Raw genomic sequence first — 6,713 nt, 5'->3', positions numbered from 1 at the left:
GGCTCGGGATGTAAGGGACCCAATTTGGAATGACAAAGCTCGGCCAGAGACAGCTGATCCACAAAGGAGGGCTGGTTAAGTTCTTCCTCCCAGTCACCAGCTGCTCCACTGACCCATAGTACCTCTATTCAGCAAACACACACAGGAGAGAGAGGGCAGGGCTGCCACGCGCACTTGCGTATATCAGAAGAAACTGAGAATGGTAATTTATTCTCATAAATCAGCGTAGGACATGCTGCTGAAACACTATAGTTATGATTCTGCCCCGAAATGGAACATACCAGCATTTCTTCGTGAACATTCATGTCCTCCATGCCGATAATATTTTGCTTTTCCGTGTATTTACAGCCTTGATTTCGAAATCCTGGCAATATAAACTCGGCACAGTTGGTGAGAGTGCTTGCTGAATTAATTTGTTTTTACCCTCCAAAAAAAACAAAGTGATTTTTATGAAAAAAGCAGGTCACGGTAACAAATCCTTCCATGGTTGTGTCTTTGGGGTGTTGGTGATATTACTGCTTACTGATGAATTCCAGTGCATGCAGACTTTTGTTTCAACGGCTTCATATATATATGTATTTATTGTGTATTTATTTTTATGCAAAATAAAGTGTAGAACATGACAGGTGAGATGAACCACCTTTTGTTTTTGTGGTCTTCTGTCACGTGGAGCACCACTCTATTTGTGTCTGTATCTGACACAAAGTGGCTGGGGGATTTGTCACCTCCCTCCCAGCATTGTGTACTGGAATGACAGGATACTGGCTGGAACTTGTAAGTCACACCCAGCATGTTTTCCTTGGATCGGCGCTCCACGTTTTAATGGAAACATGTTGCTCCTGCTCCCGTACATCCACTTTCTAGCTCATGAGCCTGACCTCCAAGAGGTGCAGGAGAAAAACACAGGCCTGAGTTTGAAAGACAGCAATGACAGCGAGGGATAACTGAAGGATCAGGGCCAGATGGAAAGGTATGGCCAGCTCCTGTTGATTACATAAGTGGATTTAAACCAGGGAAAAGGGAGACGCAATTCATTAGCGTCACTGGTGCCAGATCTATATTTGGAGCATGAGCCCACAGACAACAGACGTGCATGGAAGAAAATAGCCTGTAATAGCCCAGTTTGGGAACTTTATTCCATTACACTTTCCTGCCACAAGGATAGTGACAGACAGAGCACAATCCGCAGAGAGCAGCTCTCTATTCACCCAATCACAGCGTTCCCTTGGGCAAGGTAGGAAGGAGGAGAGTGTGGGAAAAAGGAAAGGGGTGGAGGAACCGGGGGGGGGGGAGAGATACAGAAGGACGAGATGTGGTGACAAGAATGAGCTCAGAGCGGTGTGTGGTGTTTGAGAAGCATAGTAGCTTTACGAGAACTACTTAACAGTGAACAGCATTACTATATTATGTAGTAGACAAATGGATGATAATGTTGCATATGCAAGCCATTAAAAAAAATTCAACGGAATTTGCCTAATTTATTCCATGTTTATTGCTAAATATGCAACAATTAAATTACACAGTGTGTCACTCTTTACACATTATTACACACTACAGGTATTTGTACTCATTATTGTTGTGATTCTTTTTTAATTGCTTTTAAAATAAAGTTATGGGCTTTACGCATTCCTCTCATCCCCAAACAGCAGGGGTTTTTTCGAGCCACTCCAGAAGTGGCCTCAGACAGAAGGGTAGAGAGTCACAGTCAATGCTGCTGCAGATGCGTGGGGGGCTGGGAGGGAGTGTGTGGTGGAAACCCAATCTCCTCATATTGGGTGCCCATTGCCCCTAGAGAGAAAGCAAGAAACAAGAGGCCCAGCTGTCCTCAACAATGGACCAGCCAGGACTCAAAAGGCCTCTTTCAGTCCCCAGGCTCTCCAAAGGCTGCTTCCAGGGAGACTAGCCAGGACATGCGTACATTCACAGCAAACATGTCTGTGTCTGCTTTGGAAAAGCTTGTATGTTTGTGTATGTCTGTGTGCACACATGCTCAAGCCTGTATATATATATATTTTAATAGTAACCAGATATACACTTTAAAAACATAGAGGTGTGCATTGTGTTTCTGGATCCACCTTGTTGTGGTTTTCATATAGTCAGAGAGCCAATTAATACTTTCCGAGTGTCCACGAGGGTCCGCTTTGGTACTTGTGACATAAATGTTGTCATATGGCCACGTGGAAACGTCAGCGTGCAGCCAAAGAGACCGCCACTGACAGTACGCATTTCAAACACATGCAAGCATGTGCTACAATATGCATCTCTAGCTGGTCCATCAAGACAAAGAAGATAACAAAAGGGATTCTTGTTTTGAAGAGAGAATATGCAAGGAGATCCGTGGTTGCCCACATAATGCCACAGCCACCGGAATGGAGTGTGTGGATCGAGAGATGTGAGGACAGACCGACGTGTACCCTCAATTGCATTTGTAGTATGAATTAGGCCTGGCGATAATGCGATATGATTATTTATTATCTTTAAATGCAGTCAAATCATGATGAAATCATTTATCGAAATATCATGAGACACAATGATGTTGTTTGACACGATAATAACAAACACATAATATCTGAAATTTCTAAATTAATTAGTTAATACATTTAAATAACATTTCTGAAATATTTAATTCATACAGCAGTATATGAAACCATGGGATTGTTTGATGTATAATACATATGTTTTGAATTACCAGAAAAAATGTTGTTTTGAACAACCTTTATCGGGATATAACAATTTGGCAATATCTCCCAGAACAGAAGAGATTGAGACTGTACCTCGATTACAGGGATTGCAGCATATACAATTAAAACAACATAGCTCGGTGCCCAAATACCATTATCAAAATACAAGCAAGACATAGAGAAATCACACCCTCAGCATTGGTTGGTGGATCTGCTGAGAGGTTGACCAGATTGGTGGAACAAGGAGAACATCTCACATTGCAATCAATCGGCATAATTGATAAACTAAACATTGAGTCACACGGCGGTCTTTTGCAGACTTTTCAACATGCTCAATTGGCTCACTAGTCACCACTCGAGGACACACTGGTAAACTGCAGGTAATGGTCAACCACAGATGCCCAGCAGAGCATCCCAACAGGTACGGCCAGCTGAGGATCAGATTATCAATGCCGATAGTCAAGTAGCCGACAATACAAATGAGTAGAAAACTCATATTCACATGATTGTTGCGGTCATCGTGAGGTTACCAGGGAACACAGTAGTGACCTTAGAAAGTCTCTGCACCTGGCCAAGAAACACTGCACTTAACTCCCCATAAAACCACAACGTGTCATTTGTACCCTTCTGCTTTAGACGTGCTGCAAGCAGTCGGGCTCTTTTAACTTTGCAAAAAAGCCAAGCTAGCTATTTTCCAATCTTTTTGCGAAGCTAAAGTAATTGTCTCATTACTCTCGCTTCATACTTTGTTGTTAATATATATAAGAATGTTATCAATTCTCTCAACTATATCTCGGCAAAACGCTTATATCCCAAAATGTCCAAGGAAAACACTCTTCCAATGCTGGACTAAATACCATTTCTTTCACACTCCTGAGGGTGTGTGAGGCTGACAGAGGATAATCAGTGGCGGGCCGTCAGGGCCAGCAAGGCCTTCTATGCTGGCGTAAACATCATCAGAATATATATATTTTTCTAAATATATTTCCCCACAAATATGGATTCAATTATTTCCCAGAGTAAGAGTTATTCTCTTAATTTCATAGCGTTCCTCTTGGTTGCGCTGCTGCCAGCGCCAGGTTGAGATTTGGAGGGCTGGTCTTTACGTTAGATCTTTTATCCAATCATATTCAGCCATCGTGTGTTGCCAGGGGGCTAAAATCTGCCCTTAGGCCTTCAGAATCAACATTGCGGGCGCTGGTAGCTTCAAGTGAATGGGAATGACAATGTTGTGTCAACCAATCAGCTTTAGAGTTGGCTCCTCTAGGCCTTCTAGAAGGCCCCGGAACCGGCACAGGAGCCAGCTAGCAGGCAGAGTGCTGCACGTCTTTTGATTGGATTACCAATATTGAGAGGCGGGGCCTATGGGCAGGTAAATGCAGAACCTCAGAACTAGGAAACTGAATTTGATAGACTGTACAACAGAGTCATTGAAGTCTTCTTGAGGAAAGAAAGAAGGATGGATTTTGTGTTCAAATAATCAGTCTTTGGTGAGTAGGCATACAATGCATTCTATTTTTTATTAAATGTGTCTATGTTTGGCACAAAATAAAATGGCAAATAGCCTATGTTGCAAATTATTTGTTTTCTTTCTTTTATTTTCAGTGAATAGTTATGTGTCTTTATCATCACGGTGAATCTGCTTTGGGTGCGACAATGCCCTGTTTAGTGAACAAACTAGTGCAAGCGACTTTTTTCTTCTTCTTTTTCTCCGTCCCGATGCGCGCATTCTGCAGCGCGCGAGACGGAGAGCCGAGAGAAATGACATGCTGTTGTGTAGATACGTCAACATCAGACGGCTGTTTAGTTTAATAAATGAACAAAGACGTGCTATAGAGAAAATGAAGGGGGCGGGCCAATTTTTTTTTATGTCATGCGATCTACCAATACTACGCCGCGATCGACCGGTAGGTCGCGATCGACGTATTGAGCAGCCCTGGTCTAGAGCCATGGCATCATAATGATAGTAATAAGAGGTGGATTAATTCAGGTGGGACTGTGTAGGACCTCACTGAAGGCCCAGGCCCCAGGCCCACGGCCCGCCACTGAGGATAATACATGTGTATCGGAAACATGGCAAGTGGCCTGCTGTGCATTTATCCTCATCTCGTCCATTTTAATTATACAGGAAGTACTAAAGCTTTTTAGAGGTCTTGTGAGCACAATCTTGTTTAGATACCATCTCTGGCATCTCCAATGCTGTGCACATTACAACTCCACTCATCCCGAAATACTTTAGCCTGTTTTATCATTTGGGGGAGGGGAACAGAAACTAAATCTGCACTGCCAGAGCCCGGCAGTTTGTCCTACCCATTACAGCCCAGATACCCCAGGTTCGATCAAGGCCATATGTTAAATATCTTTCACTCATATCACATATGCCATTGTTTGGTAAGCAGAAGGATCTTTGAGCCCAATTCACATGTTGCACTGATGTAACTTAAAGTTAATTCAAGTACTTGTGAAGGGTTCCCTGAAACACTTTGTATTATGAAGATGTGTAAACTCAACCCACCTGATCCTCCAAGCATGTTGGGAAAAATGCATTATTTATTTTCAAATACTTGATTGGCATCTGCTCTCCATATTCACAAAGTGTTGCTCTCACGATCGCCCCCTTAGGCTGTCAGTTTATATTGTGCGCTGGCTGTTGATTGTTGACGTGGATGAAGGTTCTGTGATAAGTGTGTGCAGGAGCGCATGCAGTTGGAGTAAATACATTCGGGAGATGGACGTGCTGGCGAGACAAAGAGAGGACAACGTTGCGTGTGATGGTGTTTTGTGTCGGTGACGATCCCCCGGGTATCTCACGAGAGCGAGGTCTTTATTCCATGCTGCACAAACACAGCCAGCGCTCCACAGGGGAAAGCACGAGTCAGTCAGTTCCAGGGCTTAAAGCGAAGGCTTCCCCTCCCCCCACCAACACGATGATCTCCCACACACACACACACATGGACGTGGGCATGCGTGCAAGCTACACATATGCTCAAAGGCATATTGGTGAATGCTTCCACTTACACACACACACACACACACACACTCCACACACACATGCACAGGTTTGGCCTCTTTCTCCTTCACACACACAATTGTCCTCAGTGCACTCCCTCTGTTTATTCATGGCGACCCCAGTGCTGATACCATCTCATTCTATCTCAATTACATCAGCCAACTCCCCATCCTCCTCAGCAAGAACTGTTTTTCTTCTTGCCTTACGCTTGCACTTGTACCCTCTGTCAGTCTCCTTCAACCAGTATCAAGGGTTATAGAATAATAGGCTCCATATCCAGATAAATACAAAATCAAAAATAAATATGAACACTATGATTGGCACCTGTGTCAATAGGTGCCAAGTGTGAGGTTGAATCTTTAAAAACCCAAAACAAAAGAAACGACAATGGGGATTTGAGACGTATAGGAAAGAGGTGCAAAAACCTGCTCCACGGGAAACGTTTGGGTGGTTGCATTCAATTCCATCACCGCTCTTGGTTACTCCAAATAATCAACCGCGCTGGTCACACGTTATAAAGTCAAAGCGTTGCCTGATGTAATATGACAAACATCAGACAAGATGCAACAATGCCTGTGAATAGGATTTGTCATTTGTGCTCCTGTAATTACATATTTCCCATTTTCTACGCGTACAGGGTTCATACACATTCTTAACAATGCATGTCGATGATTTGTATGCACATTTTCATGGACATACGTTCGCTGGAACGTCTGTGTATGCGTAAACAGATTGCATGTACAAATTGCATGTAGAAATGTTCCACAACTAAAATATATGAAAAGCTTTGGCTGGTGTTAAATATGACATGAAAAAGCTGGCTTTTGTGTTCACGTCTTTCAGGCAGGTCTCGGTGCCACGCTATTGTTCCGACAGCCCATTATTCCGAACTCCCAATAGTCAGAAAAATGTCCCAATAGACCGAAAGCCCATTTGTCCAACAGCGTGTTATCCCAAAAACAAACTCCAATTGTTACAAAGTCCCATTGCTCCAAACAATAAAAACACTACCAACAGAAGTC

Source organism: Pseudoliparis swirei, chromosome 22 (assembly GCF_029220125.1).
Source record: "Pseudoliparis swirei isolate HS2019 ecotype Mariana Trench chromosome 22, NWPU_hadal_v1, whole genome shotgun sequence".
Classification (NCBI taxonomy): domain Eukaryota; kingdom Metazoa; phylum Chordata; class Actinopteri; order Perciformes; family Liparidae; genus Pseudoliparis; species Pseudoliparis swirei.
The sequence above is the reverse complement of the archived record's forward strand: the minus strand, read 5'-3'. Positions refer to the sequence as shown.